Source organism: Podarcis liolepis (assembly GCF_965112155.1).
Source record: "Podarcis liolepis genome assembly, chromosome: 5".
NCBI classification, from domain to species: Eukaryota; Metazoa; Chordata; class Lepidosauria; order Squamata; family Lacertidae; genus Podarcis; species Podarcis liolepis.
Genome location: NC_139556.1, coordinates 7243730 through 7264154, shown reverse-complemented (window position 1 = coordinate 7264154; position 20425 = coordinate 7243730). Strand labels below are relative to the sequence as shown.

The following is a 20425-nucleotide window of genomic DNA, read 5'->3' as shown; positions in this document are numbered from 1 at the left end:
GGACACTGACAAACTGGAACGTGTCCAGAGGAGGGCAACCAAAATGGTCAAAGGCCTGGAAACGATGCCTTATGAGGAACGGCTAAGGGAGCTGGGCATGTTTAGCCTGGACAAGAGGAGGTTAAGGGGTGATATGATAGCCATGTTCAAATATATAAAAGGATGTCACATAGAGGAGGGAGAAAGGTTGTTTTCTGCTGCTCCAGAGAAGCCGACACGGAGCAATGGATCCAAACTACAAGAAAGAAGATTCCACCTAAACATTAGGAAGAACTTCCTGACAGTAAGAGCTGTTCGACAGTGGAATTTGCTGCCAAGGAGTGTGGTGGAGTCTCCTACTTTGGAGGTCTTTAAGCAGAGGCTTGACAACCATATGTCAGGAGTACTCTGATGGTGTTTCCTGCTTGGCAGGGGGTTGGACTCGATGGCCCTTGTGGTCTATTCCAACTCTATGATTCTATGAAACATACAAACAAACATGTATAATTTCGAATACTTTTTTCTTAAACCTTACTTCACCGACTTTCCCATACCTCCCCTTTCTGCAGCCCAATTTCCAAATTTGTTTCAGCAAATCCTACCCCTTGGTTTTATCAAATTTTCCCTTATTCTTTTCTTTTACTTAATCTTTTACAGCTGTAATCCCCTTTTTTTCCAAAACCTCAACATTTTAGCATTCCTTTATTTTACAATGTTTCTTAAGATAAGTTTTAAATTTCTTCCAGTCTTCATCCGCCGTCTCTTTCCCCTGGTCACGGATTCTGCCAGTCATTTCAGCCAGTCCCATGTAGTCTATCACCTTCATCTGCCATTCTTCCAGAGTGGGTAGATCTTGTGTCTTCCAATATAAAATGTCAATATGAGGAGACAGGCACCGAAAAATGAATACAATTTTTGTGCAGACTTAAAAAAACAAAACGAATAAAGGTTTACAAATAGATTTGGAAGTTTGCTGAACTTAGGAGTGGAAAAATGAGAAATGTAGAGAAACAGTAAGTGACAGATTTGTCTCTCTCCAGTAGATATGGATCAGGCTTTCCTGCAACTGACAGGTAATAGCCAGTAAATCACTTCTCCCTGGGACACAGCATTCTCCTGCAAGAAGCGTTACTTGTTGGGAGCATGCCAGATGCTCAGACGCGAAGCACAAACGGGCCTCCCATTATGGGCAACCACCACCTGTGTGTCAATGCACATGGCTGAAGGCTCCTAGGATTGGCTTTGTGGTATACCTTTCGGCATATCTCTCCCTATGTGCAGAGCAACTCATGTACAGTGGTACCTCGGGTTACATACGCTTCAGGTTACATACACTTCAGGTTACAAACTCCGCTAACCCAGAAATAGTACCTCGGGTTAAGAACTTTGTTTCAGGATGAGAACAGAAATTGTGCTCCGGCGGCGCAGCAGAAGCAGGAGGCACCATTAGCTAAAGTGGTGCTTCAGGTTAAGAACAGTTTCAGGTTAAGTACGGACCGCCGGAACGAATTAAGTTCTTAACCCGAGGTACCACTGTATAGCTATGTGAATGCAGGAGAGAAAAGATAGCATACATTAAGAATGGGTGAACTTTCAAGCTTATCAATACTGTCAGAATTCGAGGTGGCATCCAGGGCTCTGGATTGGGAAAATGTTGTGCAAACTTCTATTTACCCATCTTTTTATATACAGTGGTACCTCAGGTTACATATGCTTCAGGTTACATACGCTTCAGGTTACAGACTCCGCCAACCCAGAAATAGTGCTTCAGGTTAAGAACTTTGCTTCAGGATGAGAACAGAAATCGTGCAGAAGCGGCACAGCAGCAGCAGGAGGCCCCATTAGCTAAAGTGGTGCTTCAGGTTAAGAACAGTTTCAGGTTAAGTACGGACCTCCGGAACGAATTAAGTACTTAACCCAAGGTACCACTGTACTAAAAAGTGCTCCAGTCAACCCTTCATAGCTATGCTCATTTCAACAGGCGACAGTTAAGCTTCTCACCTTTCCCCACTGCAATCAATGGGACTAATCAATGGGCTTAATTTATTATTATACTGTGGTTGAATATTGTGTTTCCAACAATACACCTGCAGTTCTTAAGGTATAGGTTTGGTTGTGCTTTAAGAACCGCAAGCCACCCCAGGAGAATAAAGACACAAGGACACAGAATTTAGGTTAATGTTATTGGGCAAATTTAGGCCACCACTTTATTGGTTACAGAATGTGAGCGGTATTGACTTAGGCATTCAGCATCAACAGACTATATCTGATTCCTGCCCGCCTTGCAGGGAGTCTGGTAAGGGTAAACCACCAGCAGGGGAAGCCCTGCCAATGTGGATCGACTTGAGCATCCCCTGGGTTCCCGCTGGGGTCGTGGCATGGCCCTAGCTCCTCCCCGGGCTTCGGATGAGATCCATACTCCTGGATTCCTTTAATGGAATACCCTTCCGCATGGAGGGGCAGGTGATCGCTATTCCAATGGCTAACCTCCAAACCTTACAAAATTGTGACGTTTGCTACGTGGTAGATCATAGAATCATAGAATCATAGAGTTGGAAGAGACCACAAGGGCCATCGAGTCCAACCCCCTGCCAAGCAGGAAACACCATCAGAGCACTCCTGACATATGGTTGTCAAGCCTCTGCTTAAAGACCTCCAAAGTAGGAGACTCCACCACACTCCTTGGCAGCAAATTCCACTGTCGAACAGCTCTTACTGTCAGGAAGTTCTTCCTAATGTTTAGGTGGAATCTTCTTTCTTGTAGTTTGGATCCATTGCTCCGTGTCCGCTTCTCTGGAGCAGCAGAAAACAACCTTTCTCCCTCCTCTATGTGACATCCTTTTATATATTTGAACATGGCTATCATATCACCCCTTAACCTCCTCTTCTCCAGGCTAAACATGCCCAGCTCCCTTAGCCGTTCCTCATAAGGCATTGTTTCCAGGCCTTTGACCATTTTGGTTGCCCTCCTCTGGACATGTTCCAGTTTGTCAGTGTCCTTCTTGAACTGTGGTGCCCAGAACTGGACACAGTACTCCAGGTGAGGTCTGACCAGAGCAGAATACAGTGGCACTATTACTTCCCTTGATCTAGATGCTATACACCTATTAAAACCAAGTGCTATACTCCTATTAAAACCAAGATGAAAACCAAGTGGCTGGTGCCAATTTGCCAAGTGGAAAAAGTCCTACCAGGCCCCTCAACGGCGGCCAACTGAAGTCCATACCAAGGCCAGTGCCCCTACCTAAAAGAGGGTGGGAGCGCAGGAGATCTGCGGCGTGAGGCTGAAAGAGAAGTTGTCAGAATCGCACCACGGGCTTAAATGGGCCCCGGCCATGCCCCCTCAGCGCCCTGATTGGCCGCCTGGCAAATGGCATGGCCGGCTCACCGTCAGCGGGACGCTATCCCGCACCACGCTGAGGTGGGGGTGGGGCCTGGCGGCATGAGCATAACCCGGTCCCACTCGGAAGCGGAACTGATCTCTCAAAAGTGCATCCACTCTCTTTCAAACATAAAATAGTTCCTTGTGCAGTATACTGCCCTGTGATCCTTAGATGAAGGGTGGTAAAAAGTAAAGATAAAGGGACCCCTGACCATTAGGTCAAGTCGTGACCGACTCTGGGGTTGCGGCGCTCATCTTGCTTTATTAGCCGAGGGAGCCGGCATACAATCATGTGTCCAGCATGAGTAAGCCGTTTCTGGCAAACCAGGGCAGCGCACGGAAATGGTGTTTACCTTCCCGCTGGAGTGGTACCTATTTATCTACTTGCACTTTGATGTGCTTTCGAACTGCTAGGTTGGCAGGAGCAGGGACCGAGCAACGGGAGCTCACCCCGTCGCGGGGATTCGAACCGCCAACCTTTTGATCGGCAAGCCCTAGGCTCTGTGGTTTAACCCACAGCGCCACCCGCATCCCTATGATGGGTGGCACATAAATCTAATTAAAAATAAAAATAAATACCATAAATACCCTTTCTTTAAAGGGCCACACACATGCTTTGGTGTCTCAGATTCAAATTCCCCCAGCACCTCCAAGTACAAGAGACTCAAATTGCGACAGGGAAGGACCCAAGACACTTGAGAGTTGCTGCCAGTTCATTCATTCAACACAACTAGTTTTTTATGGCACAAATGTTCCTCCGTTTCCTATTTGTGGTGCACAGTTTGCTCAAATTTACCTTGAGTTTGAGTCGGCCAATTGGGGCTAAAGAAGGACAGAACTTTTTTTATGTATGCAACAACAGCAGCAAGAATATTGATTGCAAAGTATTGGAAGACACAAGATTTACCCACACTGGAAGAATGGCAGATGAAGGTGATGGACTACATGGAACTGGCAGAAATGACTGGCAGAATCCGAGATCAGGGAGAAGAGGTGGTGGAAGAAGACTGGAAGAAATTTAAAGACTACTTGCAGAAATACTGTAAAATTAATGAAGGTTAAAGGGATGTTGGATTGAAAATAAGCAGTATTGGTAAAAAGATTAACAAGAATATGTAAATACGGATTGATAATGGTTTAAAATATATAGTTATAATAGGTTAAGATATTGAGTAAAGATAAATGATAGAGGGTAAGGATTTGCTGAATTAACTATGTGAACTGGAATACAAAAAAGGGGTGTGTGAGGAGGTCAGGAAACAAGTAAATGAAATATAAGACATGAAAATATTGATTTTTTTTTAAAAAAAAATCTTACTTTTTATGTGCTTTGTTTTTGTATTTTTGTATCTCTTTTTCTTTTATTATTGTTATTCTTTTTTATTTTTAATCTTGTAACTTTTTATTGTCTGTAAAATTTCAATAAATATCTTATAAAAAAAAAATTACCTTGAGTTTGCACTTTGGTTTTGGGAAGTGGCATCTCCTTGGTGGATACGGGAACATACGACTGTTTATGTTTTTTGATCCAGGAAAATGTGATAATTCACCTAGATAGAGCATATGATCTAGAGTCTGCTGGATCAGGCCCACGGCCCATTTGGTGCAGCCTCTTGATCTCGCAGTGGCCATGCAGCTGCCTGTTGCAACAGGTATTTGGAGGCAATGCTGCCTCTAGCTCTGAAGGTAGCTCTTTCTCCTCCATGAATTTGTCTAATCCTCTTTTAAAGCCATTGATTGGTGGTGGCTTGGTGGAATGCTTTTACTTGAGTTTTACGGGCAACATATTGAATACAGTGGTGCCTCGCAAGATGAAAAGAATCCGTTCTGTGATTCTCTTCGTCTAGCGGTTTTTTCGTCTTGCGAAGCAAGCCCATTGAAGGATTAGCGGATTAGCGCTATTAGCGATATTAGCAGCTATTAGAGGCTTATCTGCTGATCGGATCAGCTGATAAGCGGCTTAGTGGCTTAGAAAAAGGGGGGAGGGGAAAAAACCAGCAGGAACTCGCAAGACATTGTCGTCTTGCGAAGCAAGCCCATAGGAAATTTGTTTTGCGAAGCACCTCCAAAACGGAAAACTCTTTCGTCTAGCGAGTTTTCCGTCTTGCGAGGAATTCGTCTTGCGGGGCACCACTGTATATTTTGGAAATTGGTTTGTACATTTGTTCTCTATAGGTTTGACTGCCTTTCAAGATATGAATTGGCAGGAAGGTTCCCAAGGTAGGGGTGGGGATCTTTGTTGATATTTGGAAGCCTGCCGCCATTTTGATCCAAGATGGAAACATCACTCTTGTGTGACTTCACCCATTTTTTGACATGGGGTGGTGGTGGTCATTGAGTTGTTCTTGTTTTTATTTTGATTATATACCTTGTGGTTTAAATTCTGATTTTATCATGTGAACCGCCCTGAAACCTGTGGGCATGGGGCAGTATATACCAGTGGTGTAGCGTGGGTTGTCAGCACCCGGGGCAAGGCAAGTAATTTGCGCCCCCTAACCCGTGGATTTGCGCCCCCTAACCCTAACCCCCAGATGTTGTGCCCGGTGTGGCCAGCCCCCCCGAACCCCCCACGCTACACCACTGGTATATACCGCCACCAAGCTTGGCATGAAGGTTTCTGAGCTGGGGATGGGAGACTTCATTGACATTGAGGTACTGGGAGCGATTTTGAATCCAGAAGGCAGATTGAAATGTGATTTTGTATTGACTTCACCTGATTTTTGGCACGACTGATCCCAGCTCACAAATGACACTATTGCAGGGGGCGGGGTGAAAGAAGAATGATTCTCTAAAGGCTGTCCATTATGCTCACAGTAGAGTCAAGGTTTTAACCACTGAGCTTTGAACCATCCTTAGCCACATTTGCAAAAAGCACCCTACCATATTCCATACCTATAAAACCACCTTTTCCTTGTCTGCGTATGTGTGCATGTGCTTGAGATCATGGGAACCAGGTAGATACTGCCTGCCTGGCTGAAAAGAGATGCCTATCACTGGGCATTGATACTTGACTGGAGATGAAAGTGCCTCTGCAAAGTAGCTGAACCTCATCAGGCAATATGGGGAAGTTATCAGCCTAAGCATCACTCTACTCTTAGTGCTGACCGTGCATGACATGGAGTATGTGCTCAGTGGGAATCTTTTGCAATCGTGGGAAAAGCAAATTGATGTTTAATGTTGCTTAATAGGTTCTGAGACGCGGGTGGCGCTGTGGGTTAAACCACGGAGCCTAGGACTTGCCGATCAGAAGGTCGGCGGTTCGAATCCCTGCAACGGGGTGAGCTCCCGTTGCTCGGTCCCTGCTCCTGCCAACCTAGCAGTTTGAAAGCACCTCAAAGTGCAAGTAGGTAAATAGGTACCGCTCCGGCGGGAAGGTAAACGGCATTTCCGTGTGCTGCTCTGGTTCGCCAGAAGCGGCTTAGTCATGCTGGCCACATGACCCAGAAGCTGTACGCCGGCTCCCTCGGCCAATAAAGCGAGATGAGTGCCACAACCCCAGAGTCAGTCACGACTGGACCTAATGGTCAGGGGGTCCCTTTACCTTTAATAGGTTCAGGCAACAAGTGGAGAAGAGACTTCAGCAATATGTAATGGTGGGAGGGCAAGTAGAAAGAGCGGGCTCAGGCAATGAAGCCTAGTGTGAGGGGGGAGACACAACAGATGTATGTTAAGAGTCCCCTTTATTTTATCATTTGGCTGGGGGAGGTATGAAAAGGTCCGCTCATTTACCACTTTACTAATGGGGAGAAGGGACCTCTGCTGTTCGTGCGAAGTTGCAAGAATGTGCTCATATAAAATGAAATGCAGTGTAATTGCTAAGATTTAATTACTGCCTTATTCCTTTGCAACTCTGCAAGTGTATGCAGTGGTTTCATTTTTAGCAACCATCAGTGTCGTGTTTCTATAGCTGAGGTTCTTACACCATGCCTGTTGATTAAGTCAAGACCTCATAAATTTTGATTGGCCTTTGTAAACAAGTTGGACAGCTCTTGGTGGTAGGCTAAGATTGTCTAAAGGGGAAAAAAGTAGGCCTACAGTTTATTCAGACACTGAAGCAAGTCTATTTCACTTGTGTTCACTTAGCCACAAAAGTTAGGCACATGATTTTAAGAGCATGTGCCTTTCCAGACACAACTACTGACTATTGCTAACTCAAGAAGAGGTTTCCAGCTTAGAATTGTTTGTCCCTCCAATGCAAGATGTAAAACTTTATAAACAATGCTTGTGAGAGACTTGCATTGTTAACATTTTAAAATTCATGTGCCCATCTGAGCACACAGCAGAACTGTATGTGTCCTGCATGGCTATAAAGTGCTCAGAGGTATTTTGTCCTAGTAAGTGTTATTTATATTTTGTTAAGTAAAAAGGAAAATAATAAATAAAACAAAAATGCGCCAAGATTACTCAGGTTCTGCGCTAAGAAAAGATGGAGTTTGCATCTTGTATCAATTATACAGATACTTGCATATTTCCACCTTATTTTACATAACGTATGAAATTGTATTTGCTAGTCAAAAGTAGGAGTGTGTTTTTCGCCTCTCCCCTCATTTGTTACTTCCCTGCTCTCCAGAAGTTCCCTAAGTCTGAAGTATTTTGAGGGCATCTCTCCCTTCAAACTACTGAAACGTTATTCAGCTATTAAGTTGTCCCAAAACAGTATTCAGCAGAATGACTTAGGATGGACTTTTAAGTAATGATCAATGAGATGCTTATCCCATTCAAGCTGAAATATTCAGATTTTTGGGTATATAGTTATCATCTGCTTACTGTTTTGCTTATTGGCTAGATTTTATTCATTTGCATCAGGTTACTTTTTTATTTATTTGCCTTTTAAAAATTCAGCCATGTTTACTCAAAAAGATAATTACTCCAGAGTGAGTCTATATTAGCAAGAGGCCTTCAGGATTGCAGGTCCATGGATATGTTTTATTCTCATTTCATTATTAGATGCAGCTTTAATGTTCCATGACATAAGATATTCAAAAACTTTTGCCACAACAAAATTGTGTAACCACTGTTCATATTTACTCTGCCATCCTGTGGCAACTATGGACAATTTCAAGTCCCTTGAGGAGAAGGGAGGCAAAAGCCCAGAGCTAGGACTGTGGAAGGAGTGCAGAGAGAATGCCATGGTGCACCTGTAGCAGCACAACCGAACACCTTCATCTGCCTCAGCAGCAACAGAACATGTCTTTCTCACAGGCATAGGCAAACTTGGCCCTACAGATGTTTTGGGACTACAACTCCCATCATCCTTAGGTAACAGGACCAGTGGTCAGGGGGATGATGGGAGTTGTAGTCCCAAAATGTCTGGAGGACCAAGTTTGCCTATGCCTGCTCTTCCATATCGGACGCTACAGCCATAGCAGGTGCCTCTCCAACAGCTTGCCTTCACCTCTGAAGAGGCCCTCTCCCACTGCCCACACTGGGCTTTTGATACATTAGTTGCACACATCTCTCTCTTTTCACACATAGCCTGACAGCCAAACTGGTGTATCTTCCATAGAGAGGAGTACCAGAGCAGAGGAGGAAAGGGTGGGTGGCACGCTCAGCAAATGGCACACCTGCCAGCTGCTGGGTCCACCTTCTCAAGTGAGGTAGGCATCCTGGGAGGGCAGAATCTCTTAAAGGCACCCAGAAAGGAAGATGCAAGAGAGACAGAGAGAGGCAGGTGTATAACAAGAAATAAAGTAGAGAGGCTGCTGCCTAGAAGGGGTACCCTTGGAACTGAGATTAGTGAGGAATCTGAAGAGGCTCTTTGGAGAGGTGGCAGCAATCTTCCATAATATGAAAAAATATAGCGTCTGTTGCAAATGCAGGTATCTAATATTAAGGAAATATTCAGAGAAAATCCAGTTGATATTTTACACTGGAATCTGCAAGTGAGAATTCTGACAGCAAACCCCTCTCAACTCTAGCTAGTAGAAACCCTTAGGTCTCCCTGCCTCCACTGGAAAATTAGAGAAGGTGGTTCTATATTTATAATGTAATTCTCTTCTACAGGACCTAGTGGTCCTGGTGGTCTTCTACAAGACCACCAGTGCAACCGCAAAAAAGGTGCTAACTCATGAATTACGATTTTGCAATGCTACTGACAGGTGGAGGAGGAGACCACATCCAGAAAACGCATGACTTCTTCATTTTGCCACAATATTTTATACATCTGAATATGCACCTCTACAACCTTGTGAGTGCCAGCCATAGAGATGAGTCCTCCAGAACTGTCCCCAAGTTCTATGCACTATGACATTGTATAGCGTGACCTTACATAGTTGAATCGGAAGAGATTAATCTGTCTGTCTAAAGAACATTCGGGTGCATGTATGACTACACCCTTATTCCATGTACTTACCCCAGGTTGTTAGACTAGTTTTAAACTGGCTTTGCTGGTTGGAATCACCCCTTTATTAACTATTTTAAGCATCACATTTTTACTGAGAAATGGCCTACTTACAACTTCATTTGTTCCATTTTTATTTTATTTTTTAAACCCGCTTTTCCGGGAATCTTCTCTCACAAGGTGGTTCACTACATCATCATATAAAAATAATATACCAATTGTTTAATACAATCTCATTAACATTATAAAATAGCCAACCTTAAAATAACAGGAGGTTCATATGGGTGCAAGTGATCCTTCAAATAACCCAGTCCCAAATTGTTTAAAGCATAAAACCAAGACCTTAAACTGGGCCAGAATTAAACAGGCAGCCACGCACAGACTGGGTGAAATATAATCCAAATGTCTAGTTTCTACAAGCATTATAGTGGCCACATTCTGCACCAATTGAAGTTCCCAAATCATTTAAAAGGGGAGTCCCATGCTTAACCCATTGCAATAATGTAGCCTGGGTGAATCACTGAGGTAAGATCTGCCTTCTCAAAATAAGGCTGCAGCTAGCAAAACAACTAGGGTTGATAAAAGTGCTTCTGGCCTTTGATACCACCTGACATCCCAAAGATAATGTGGAGATCTCCCAAACCCCGTCCTTGGCTCTTTAGGGTCTGGCAACCACATCCAGATAGGCAGATTTCCTGGTCTACAGTACATATATCTTGCCTAGATTAAGATTTCCACCATGGTGAAAAAGAGAGGTAGATAGTTATCTGCATATTTATTATCAGGAGGTCATACCTCCTGGTGACTTTGCCCTCCGGTTTCATGTAGGCGTTGACATGTTTGGAGGGTCAGTTGAGCCTTGAGGCACTCCAAAGGCCAGTAGCCAAGAAAGGAAAGAGAGGTTCTTGAGAACCATCATCCACACTGAATTAGATCTACTGCAGTACGGTGCTCTCAAGCCTCATCCCAGAGAGATATTCTGGAAGGAGAACACAATGGAACTGGAAACCATTGAGAAGTCAAGGAGAACATTCCTCCCATCCATTCCCCAGTTTAAATCATCTGCCAAGGTAGTTTCTGTCTCAAAGCCATGATGGAAGCCAGATTCAAAGTTAACTCAAGAGTTAACAAAACACCACCCACTCCAGCGCCTTCCTTAATAATGGCAAATTACAGACTGAGTGATAGTTTCTCAAAGACATATATTTACATAAATGAACACGTAAAATTTAGGTCAGGTTAGTTTTTTCCCAGGCAGATGGCAGCCTTAAGTAGAATGGCAAGATAGAATAAAGGCTGAGGCTATGACAGGCTTCCTCAACCTCGGCCCTCCAGATCTTTTGAGACTACAATTCCCATCATCCCTGACCACTGGTCCTGCTAGCTAGGGATCATGGGAATTGTAGGCCAAAAACATCTGGAGGGCCGAGGTTGAGGAAGCCTAGGCTATGGCAATCCACTCAGGCAAGCATTGAACATGGCCTCAAGAGCCTTTGAGGGTCATACTTGCTGAACCGAATGTTTTGGACTTGGGTTATAATATAATTATAATAACAAAACAATAACAATTTATTATTTATAACCCGTCCAACCGGCTGGGTTGTGTTTTGAATGGTAATTATATTTAATTTTTAAACTTTCAAGTATTGGAGGTTGGCTCTGTTGTCATGAAAAACACTAGCAACTAATGAGAAACATCCATATCCAGCTTTTTGCCATGGAGACAAACCGAAAGCTGCACAGCAGAGTTCTTCAAACCATGTGCCAGAGGTGAAAACATTACGTTTTCACTGAACCCAGTGAGGGCGCTTCCCAGCTATACCCACTGCTCTACCAGTCTGCCTTCACCTTTGGGCAATGTAGTAAGGGCTATTCATTAGCAACCATGGGTTCCCCCTAACAATCTATTTATTGAGCACTCATTCTGATTTGTTTGTGATGAGGTTATACAAACTATGAGCATTCATCCTGTATTAATCGTAATTTGCTTGCAAGGTGTTTATATGTCTTCCTATTAATCATTCCTTTATCCCACACTTTTCAGCGCATTTCCTGATCACTTTCCAAACTTCGAAAAGTCAGGTTCTTTTTTTAAAGTGGGCGTTGTACTTGGATGACAGAGCCCTTGAGTCAGATGTGCTGACCCAAACTTACAGTATGTGTTTAACTCCCTCCCGCAAAATAGTGACAATCTGGAGACACCCTGTTTCATTCCTATCCTGTTCATGCATTCAGAGGCTCCTAAAGGATTTTTTAAAAAAGAAAATGAAGCAGTATTTCTCTGCAAAGATAAATATCTACCAGGATTCATTCCTTGCTCTAATTTTCCTAAGTACTGAATGGAAGCAAAGTGAAGTATAGTTTTCTACTTGGAAAGAAGAGTCTCCAACTTCGATAGGACTTACTCTCAAATTAAGAGTGCAGAGGACTGAAGTCACTGAGGACTTCAGCTCTCTGTTAAAATAGACTAGCCAAGAAATCAGGGGCAACCTATGAGTAACACAATTTTCAGTGAAATGCAAAAATATTCAATTTTGTTGCAAAGTTAAAAATACACTCCTTTTGCAATTTAAGTCTTTATATTAGCTGTATTCTTGCTTATATACAGTGGTGCCCCGCAAGACGAATGCCTCGCAAGACGGAAAACTCGCTAGACGAAAGAGTTTTCCGTTTTGGAGGTGCTTTGCAAAACGAATTTCCTATGGGCTTGCTTCGCAAGACGACAATGTCTTGCGAGTTCCTGCTGTTTTTTTCCCCCTCCCCCCTTTTCTCAGCCGCTAAGCCGCTTATCAGCTGATCCGATCAGCAGATAAGCCACTAAAAGCCTCTAAAAGCCACTAATAGCGCTAATCCGCTAATACTTCAATGGGCTTGCTTCACAAGACGAAAAAAACCACTAGACGAAGAGAATCACAGAACGGATTCTTTTCGTCTTGCGAGGCACCACTGTACCTCAATTTATCCACAGCAATATCTTCAACCCAAGGCAGGCATCCTTTTTGGAGCAAAGGGATTCATGTCTTGTGTACGATTGTCTGGTAAGTTTGGCTCATTCAGTTTGGAGGACAAGAGCCACCGACTAAAGAGTTACTACTCCAAACATTGCAGTTTAGGCTTACACCTAGTACACAAAGACTTAAAATGTAATGTGTGAATGAGACAAATGGATTGGCCGCAGCTTCAGATCTTTTACTCTAGCAGCACGTGAATTAGAAATGTGTCTTGTGATTGGAAAGACTGCAGAATTGGTTGTGAAGCCAACCAAAAGTGATAGGAGCATTAAGAAGCCTGTTTATTTAGAGAAACCTTCTTGGAATACAAAAGAGAATTTGCAAGTTGCAAAACATCACTGGAGAGGAGCATGAGTTGCCAACCTTCTTAGACCAGCAGGTGCATTTTGATTTTTGACACAACATATATTTTGTGTTTTTTTCTTGTATTTTTATGCTGTGAACTGCCCTGAGATCTTCGAATGAAGAACGGTATACAAATTTAACAACAACAACAACAATGCTGTAGTAGCTCTCACAAGGCCTGTGTAACGAGAGAGAAAGAGATAGAAAATACATTGGAGATTTCATGTGATGGAAAAGAACTGCAGTCTAGCCTTTTCCCTGATATGCTAGGGAGGTTGGGGGGAAATGAGGGGTTGATATGGAGGAACACTCTATCATACAATATCCCAGTTGCAGCACGAAGTAATTAGTATAGAAGTAGTTCTATACTCTTGGTACAGGTCAAGTTTCAGACCTTAAATGCCTGAAAAGCAGCTCTGAGGACCAAAGTAGATGCTAGGCTAAAAACCTGACTTGTGCAACATGTGACGCACCAAGCCCACTGCAAGGCATTAGGAATCGATGAGTTCAGAAATCTCCCGGGACAGTACTGTATTTAAAAAGGTCAATGTCAAATAGCCAGCAAGCCACAGCACACTGCTAATGAACCGCATTCAGGCTGTCCAGTCACAGATTGTGCAGATCTGCACGGAACAAAAATGGCAGCCCTATGCTCCCTCTCTCCATCCACAACCAAGCTGGGTGGGGCTGATGAGGAGCAGGAGTTCAAAACATTTGATGGGTCCCAGGTTGGGGGAGGATGATCTAGGACAGTGAAATTCAACTCTGGGTCTCCACATGTTGTTGGACTACAACTCTTGTTCATTGCCTCAACTGGCTGGGCATTCAACTGGTATCTGAAGAAGTGTGCATGCACACGAAAGCTCATACCAAGAACTAACTTAGTTGGTCTTTAAGGTGCTACTGGAAGGAATTTTTTTATTTTGACTATGGCAGACCAACACGGCTACCTATCTGTAACTGGCTGGGCATTGTGGGAGTTGCATTCCAATCTCTGGGAACCCAAAGTTGAAGAAGACCGACATGGGATAACCTGATGCCACATGTTCTGCAAAGCGTGTTCTCCTTCATAGAGAGCACGTGTTGTGGTGGGGTCTGACAGGCCACCCCTCTGTTGCTGGGCGGGATAGTTTGGATGACCATCCGCAGTGATTGGGCGGTTGGGTTACTGGGGAAATCTTGGTGTTGCCATTTAGGGGGACGGACCAAAGGTTATATAATTAGGTCACGCAGCACTGACTGGGCTCTTTTTCTGTGTGCATCGGATCACCCGCCCACCCTCCCTAATTTAGGGCTATTGAGTTGACCTTGCTATGCCTGTCATGGGGTTGCCTGCTTTTGGGGCAGGGGCCTGGTAGGAATTTTGTCCATTTGGCAGATTGCCTGGTGTCATTTGGTTTTTCCTACTGCGTAGCAAATCATCACAACTTGTAAGGTTGTGGTTAGGCATTGGTTTAAAAACTGGTTGGTGGAGGGGTAAGGATTGGCGGTGCCTGCCCCTCCAATGCTGCTGCGGAAAGGGAATTCCGTTAAAGGAATCCAGGGGCTTTCCATTTTTTCGTCCATACCCCTGCAGGGGGCTTAGGGCCGTGCAAGCCCCAGGGAGCATGAGTGGGGGTCAGTGGCGTAGCGTGGGTTGTCAGCACCCGGGGCAAGGCAAGTAATTTGCGCTCCCTAACCCGTGGATTTGCGCCCCCTAACCCGTGGATTTGTGCCCCCTAACCCTAACCCCCAGATGTTGTGCCCGGTGCGGCCGGCCCCCTCTGCACCCCCCACGCTATGCCACTGGTGGGGGTGAGGGTCTGGTGCCTGGCTCCATGCTCTCCCCAATATTGTTTTCCCTTACTGTCTTTCGCTGGAATCCGGAAGTCAGTTCTGTCCTGGGGCGGGGACAGATCTCAGAACCAATGCCTAAGCAACCACTCACATTTATGTATTTTAATACAGCCAAATTTATGCCAAAAACAAACATTCTGTGTGAATTGTGATTTATTTAGGGGTGGCTTGGGGGACCTTCATACGCAACTAGCTGCAGTCACTGATATAGAGCCAAGATGGGGGAACGCAGAATATTGTATTAGGACATTTGTACTAGACATGATGGAGGGGAAATTCTTTCCTATTGCACTAAACATGGAATGAAGCACAGCTATGAACTGAACCTGAATATGAGCAGAAATGCATTTTATTATGGGGGACATAGGAATGAAAAAATGGTGGGATTTATTGCCAAGGCCTGTGGCAAATATAAGTAAATTTACTCAGGCTGGTACTACGCATTCCAGGGCCAGTCCACGTTTCCTGTAAACATAGACCTGCATCAAGGTGTCCCCTCTGCCCTCTCAGAACATTGGGTGCTATTCTGCCCCCAGCAGCTAATGACACCGTGTAGGAAAGGAGAAATGTAGGACACTGTGATGCTTAAACAGAGGAGGTGCTACAACATGTTACAGAGAATGACGTAATTTGCTAAATACACATCAGTCAATTAACACATTTTGCCATGTAAGATAACATGACAAAATTGGATCAGTAATGCATGGTAACAAAAATAAAACATTTTAAATTGAAGAATGCCTTACATAATTTGAGAAACAACTGGTGCAAACATCTGCAACTTTTTGGTTATCTCAGTGTTTTTAGTTCCCACCAAGGCCATTACTGAAGGATGAACCATGCTATCTATAACTGGGTTACCCATTTAGTTTTGACAAAGGGCCAACCAATAAATTATGTCCAGTCAACTGAGTCCCAAAGCATCATATCCCATCTACGTATGATGGATGGAGGACTCTTTATGCTGTGGTAGACAACTGGACTTAATTTTGCCATTTCTTTTCTTTTTACCAGGAGAGATGTTCACTGAAGGTAACTAGATTGGGTCTCCCTCTAACAGATACAGGCCTCGGTCCTGTATACCTGAAGGAGCATCTCCACCCCCATCGTTCAGCCCAGACACTGAGATCCAGCACCAAGGGCCTTCTGGCGGTTCCCTCATTGCGAGAAGTGAGGTTACAGGGAACCAGGCAGAGGGCCTTCTTGGTAGTGGCGCCCGCCCTGTGGAATGCCCTCCCTTCATATGTGAAGGAAATAAGCAGCTAGCTTCTTATTAAAAGACATCTGAAGGCAGCCCTGTTTAGGGAAGTTTTTAATATTTAATGCTGTATTGTTTTTAACACTTGATTGGAAGCCGCCCAGAGTGGCTGGGGAAACTCAGCCAGATGGGCAGGGTATAAATAATAATAAATAATAATAATAATAATAATAATAATAATAATTATTATTATTATTATTATTATTATTATTATTATTATTATATCACATGTAGGACCTGCACATGCACAATACTGTATTCTTAATGTCAAGCACTGCACATGCAGCAACTCGCTATTGTGTGTGTATCCAGTTCAGGTGGAACCCATATATATATATATATATATATATATATATATATATATACACACGTTTTCTAAAATTCACAAAATGACAGGCACAAAGTGATGCCTTGTATCACTCATCAGCCATGATGGCATGAATTCTACAGGGGAAGTGAATGAAAAGTGCATATTTAGTGCTAAAAATAATATACACTGGCTGCAATTAATCACTGGTTTTGTGCGTTGGTTACAGCTACTGGCCATAGATCGGAGAAAAACGTATCTGCCTGCATCGCCAGATGCATTTTTCAATTTAAGAGAACCTGGATGAACTTCGAAATACAGATGCGCAATGCCTGCACACTCAATTCTCTCTTGCTGGATCAAGCTAAATTTCTGGAATGGCCCTCCAACACCTTGGTGCAATTCAGCTGCCGAACATCCTTGGTTTTCCCCAAAGCTATTCTTTCTGAATGGCCCCTTCAGATGTCACCTATCAAATGCTTGTATCTCTCTACTTCAACAGCCAACAAAGGTCAAGCACACGGATCTCTCTCTTCCACGGTGGCTTGGGGATCCATTCTTTGAAACCAGAATACCTTAGAAACCATAAACTGCACTTTATGTTTATCTCGCGGTGGTTGTGAGTATATGGGGTGGGATGAACCCCTTTGCCTCTTTGTCACTGCAGTAATCACCTTTGCATACCATAAAAGTCATAAGATGTTCACAAATGAAACAAGGGAAGAAGTCCAGAGTTCAGGCAGTCCATTTGACCTGAAGCTGTTGTCCTCAGCAGACCCTTCAGTCGGGACCAGAAGCTGCTGCCCAGTGGGAAGAAATCCACTTTGATGTGGGGATCAGGCAGGCCTCAACTTCAGGTCCTGTCTACGGACAAGAGGCTGACAAGAGATCTACTTAGCAACTACCGGACACAAACTTTTCAAACACTGCATTAGTCCCAGGAAACTTGTTTATCATTAGATCCTTTCTTGTACAAATATTTACTAGCAAGAGGCTGAGCGCAAGCAGCGTAGCTACTACACGGAAAGACAAAGGTTGTGACTTATTCCCGACTGCCAGTTTTCTTCAAGGTAGATGAGACGAAGACCCACCTGATGCCCCCTGGCAGAGGGGAACGCTAAGAAACAAATCCAGCACGCCCATAAGACCTTTACAGGATATATCCACAACAACAAAGATCAAACCCGAGTCCAGAGTTATTAGTCACTCGATAGCATGATGAAAAAAAAGGAATGAACTTCACTCTACATTTTAAAATGGTGGGTCCTTTTCTTCTCCCGAAATTGCCTGTCAGACCCCATTACAGTCTTGATTAAATGTGACACAGCTCAGCTGGAATTCCTGTACAAGGCCCCACGGGAGCCTCTCTCCCTCTTTCTCTTTCTCTCCTATTCTTCTCCCAGGAATGTTGCAACAGAGCAGACTTTCCCTCCTTGTATCGTAGCTTAGAGACAAGATCAAATTCCCTTACCTGACTGGTGTCACATCTTGAACTTTAAAAGGGTCTTTTCCCGTAGATCTGGTGTGGATCCTCGCTGCTGCTCCTGGGGCCAGGCTAAAGTTTTTTCTCCTGGTTTCCCCGAGGCTGGAGGTATTTTTGTCTGTGTCTAACTTGTTCAGGTGAGTACAAATGAACACACCTTCCTGAGCTGGGAAAGACAGGAAGTTAGGAGAGCTACAAGCTGATTGGTCTGCTTCAGAGTACAGAGTCTAGTGAGGAAACAGAGACTCCTAAGCCAGGTGGGGAGAGGAGGGAGGGAAACAGAGCACAAAGAAAAGCAGCGGAGGCAAGTCAGAGATCACTGACTTCTATCTCTCAGTTGAGTGGAAACTGAAACACACCAATACTTTGCAGGGAGGAGTCCATGAGATGCCTCTTTGTAAGAGATTTCCGGATTGTTATTATTGATCAGTATAGTGCCATCGATGTACATAGCACTTGCCAAAGAAGCATCAAGCAAAAATGAAGTATGCTGCTTCTCCTTAAATAGGAACAATGAAGGAGAGATACTCATAGATGTCTGTTTAGTACAGACATGGCCAAACTTGGTCCTCCAGATGTTTTGGGACTACATCATCCCTAGCTAACAGGACCAGTGGTCAGGGATGATGGGAATTGTAGTCCCAAAACAGCTAGAGGGCCAAGTTTGGCCATGCCTGGTTTACAAAGCCTGCCCCTCTCTCTCTCTCTCTCTCTCTCTCTCTCTCTCTCTCTCTCTCTCACACACACACACACACACACACAGTTACACACACATGTGCTTTCACTGGGTTTGATTTTAAAAATATTGGTGCCTGGGCAGGAAAATCCAAACAGCAGTCTCACCTTCCCATCAATCTACTGGGAAGTTTACATGAAAATGTCCCACTAAAATAATCAGGATCTGCTTGGGAGTACTCTTCTAATTCATCTCAATTGGCTTGGGCTTGCATAACTTCTCATGCATTATGCCTGGTCCTTATAGAGAATTAAAACAGGAAGGGGGTGCCTTCCTGTCCCTGCCATCCCATAGTAAGGAACAAGTTAGGGTGGCATGAAACTTTCCTCCCTTGTTCTACTTAGTGAAGGAGTGGGTTGTGAAGGTATCTGGGTGACCCACCCTTTGCATCACTTTAAGAACTGTGTATGGCATCCAGCAGCAGCGAGATCCTGATGCCAGCAAGGACCCAGAGACACGGTGGCAGCAATTACCGAGATGCTGTTAATTAATTCCTCCAAGGGGTCTTCATTGCGTGACGAGTTCCCACCTCCCCCCAGTGGAAATAAAGACACATGGCACTGATATTTAAGGTTAATGGGCTAAATATGGCCACAACTTTATTGGTTATTACAGGTGATGAGTGGTATTGGCTTAGGCATTGGTCCTAACCGACTATCCTGCTTCAGCCTGTTCGCTTGAAGTCTGGGAAGGGTTAACCCCCAGTAGGGGGAGTCCTGCTGATGCACATCAACTAGGAACTCCCCCAGGGTTCCGCTCGGGGGAGTGCCTTAGGTCCTCACCTCCATAGGCTTTGGACAGGGCCACGCCCCCCAGAATCCTTTATCGGACTACCCTTCAATATTTGGGGGAGGTGATGGCGCTTCCTCACCCCCTTCCATCTACGTAACAATACCAATACCAATGCCTAACCGCCAATACCAAGGAAGTTGTGATGATTTGCTACGAGGTAGGCGGAAAACCAAGTGGCTGGTGCCAATTTGCCAAGTGGAAAAATTCCTACCAGGCCCCTTAACGGCGACCAGCCGAGGTCCATAGCAAGGTCAAAGACGAAAAAACCTTAAAGGGTGGGAGGGTGGGAAACTGGAGCAGCTGGAAGTGGCAAAGAGGGATATCCCAGACCGCCCCTGTGTTAAACAGAGCAGGCCACATCCCCCAGGCCAGCTGATTGGCTGGCCAGGGGATGATGCGATCGGGATTCCCTCAATCTCACGGAGGCTGAGAGCCAGCCCCCGCGCGCATGGTGGGAGGGTGAAGCCCGCAACCCCACCTCCTTCTACGTCGGAAGTGGCTTTGCCAGACTCTACCTGTGTGTCTGTAATGGCAACTGGTTTTTATTAACAGTGGAATGCAGCTCTTGATCACAGATAGCCAATGGAAGAGCAGGGAGTCTGGATGGCACTTGAGGAGATAGAGTACTATTAATTCACTGTGCGGCATACATGTCTCTATTAACAGGAAAGGGGCAACATGTTTCTGGTGGTGTCTCTGTTTACATTAGCCGTTTGTATCCTAGTCCTTCAATTTTGGGGCTTGAAATATCTCCCTTATTTGGAATGTATAGGGCTTCAATTAGGGACCTTGTGGTCTAAACCACTGAGCCTAGGGCTTGCCGATTGGAAGGTCAGCAGTTCGAATCCCTGCGATGGGGTGAGCTCCCATTGTTTGGTCCCTGCTCCTGCCCACCTAGCAGTTCGAAAGCATGTCAAAGTGCAAGTAGATAAATAGGTACCACTCCGGCAGGAAGG

At 44.5% G+C, this 20425-nt stretch overlaps 1 protein-coding gene across 1 annotated transcript in view; it reads right to left on the bottom strand.

Moving 5' to 3' along the window:
- Positions 1-18114, bottom strand: part of LOC310706929 (uncharacterized protein) — a 65256-nt gene extending 47142 nt beyond the window's left edge. Inside the window, exon 1 of the mRNA XM_083503309.1 lies at positions 17930-18114. The gene's annotated coding sequence lies outside the window, so the exon portion shown is untranslated. The remainder of the gene's footprint in view (positions 1-17929) is intronic.
- Between the last annotated feature and the right edge of the window lie 2311 nt (positions 18115-20425).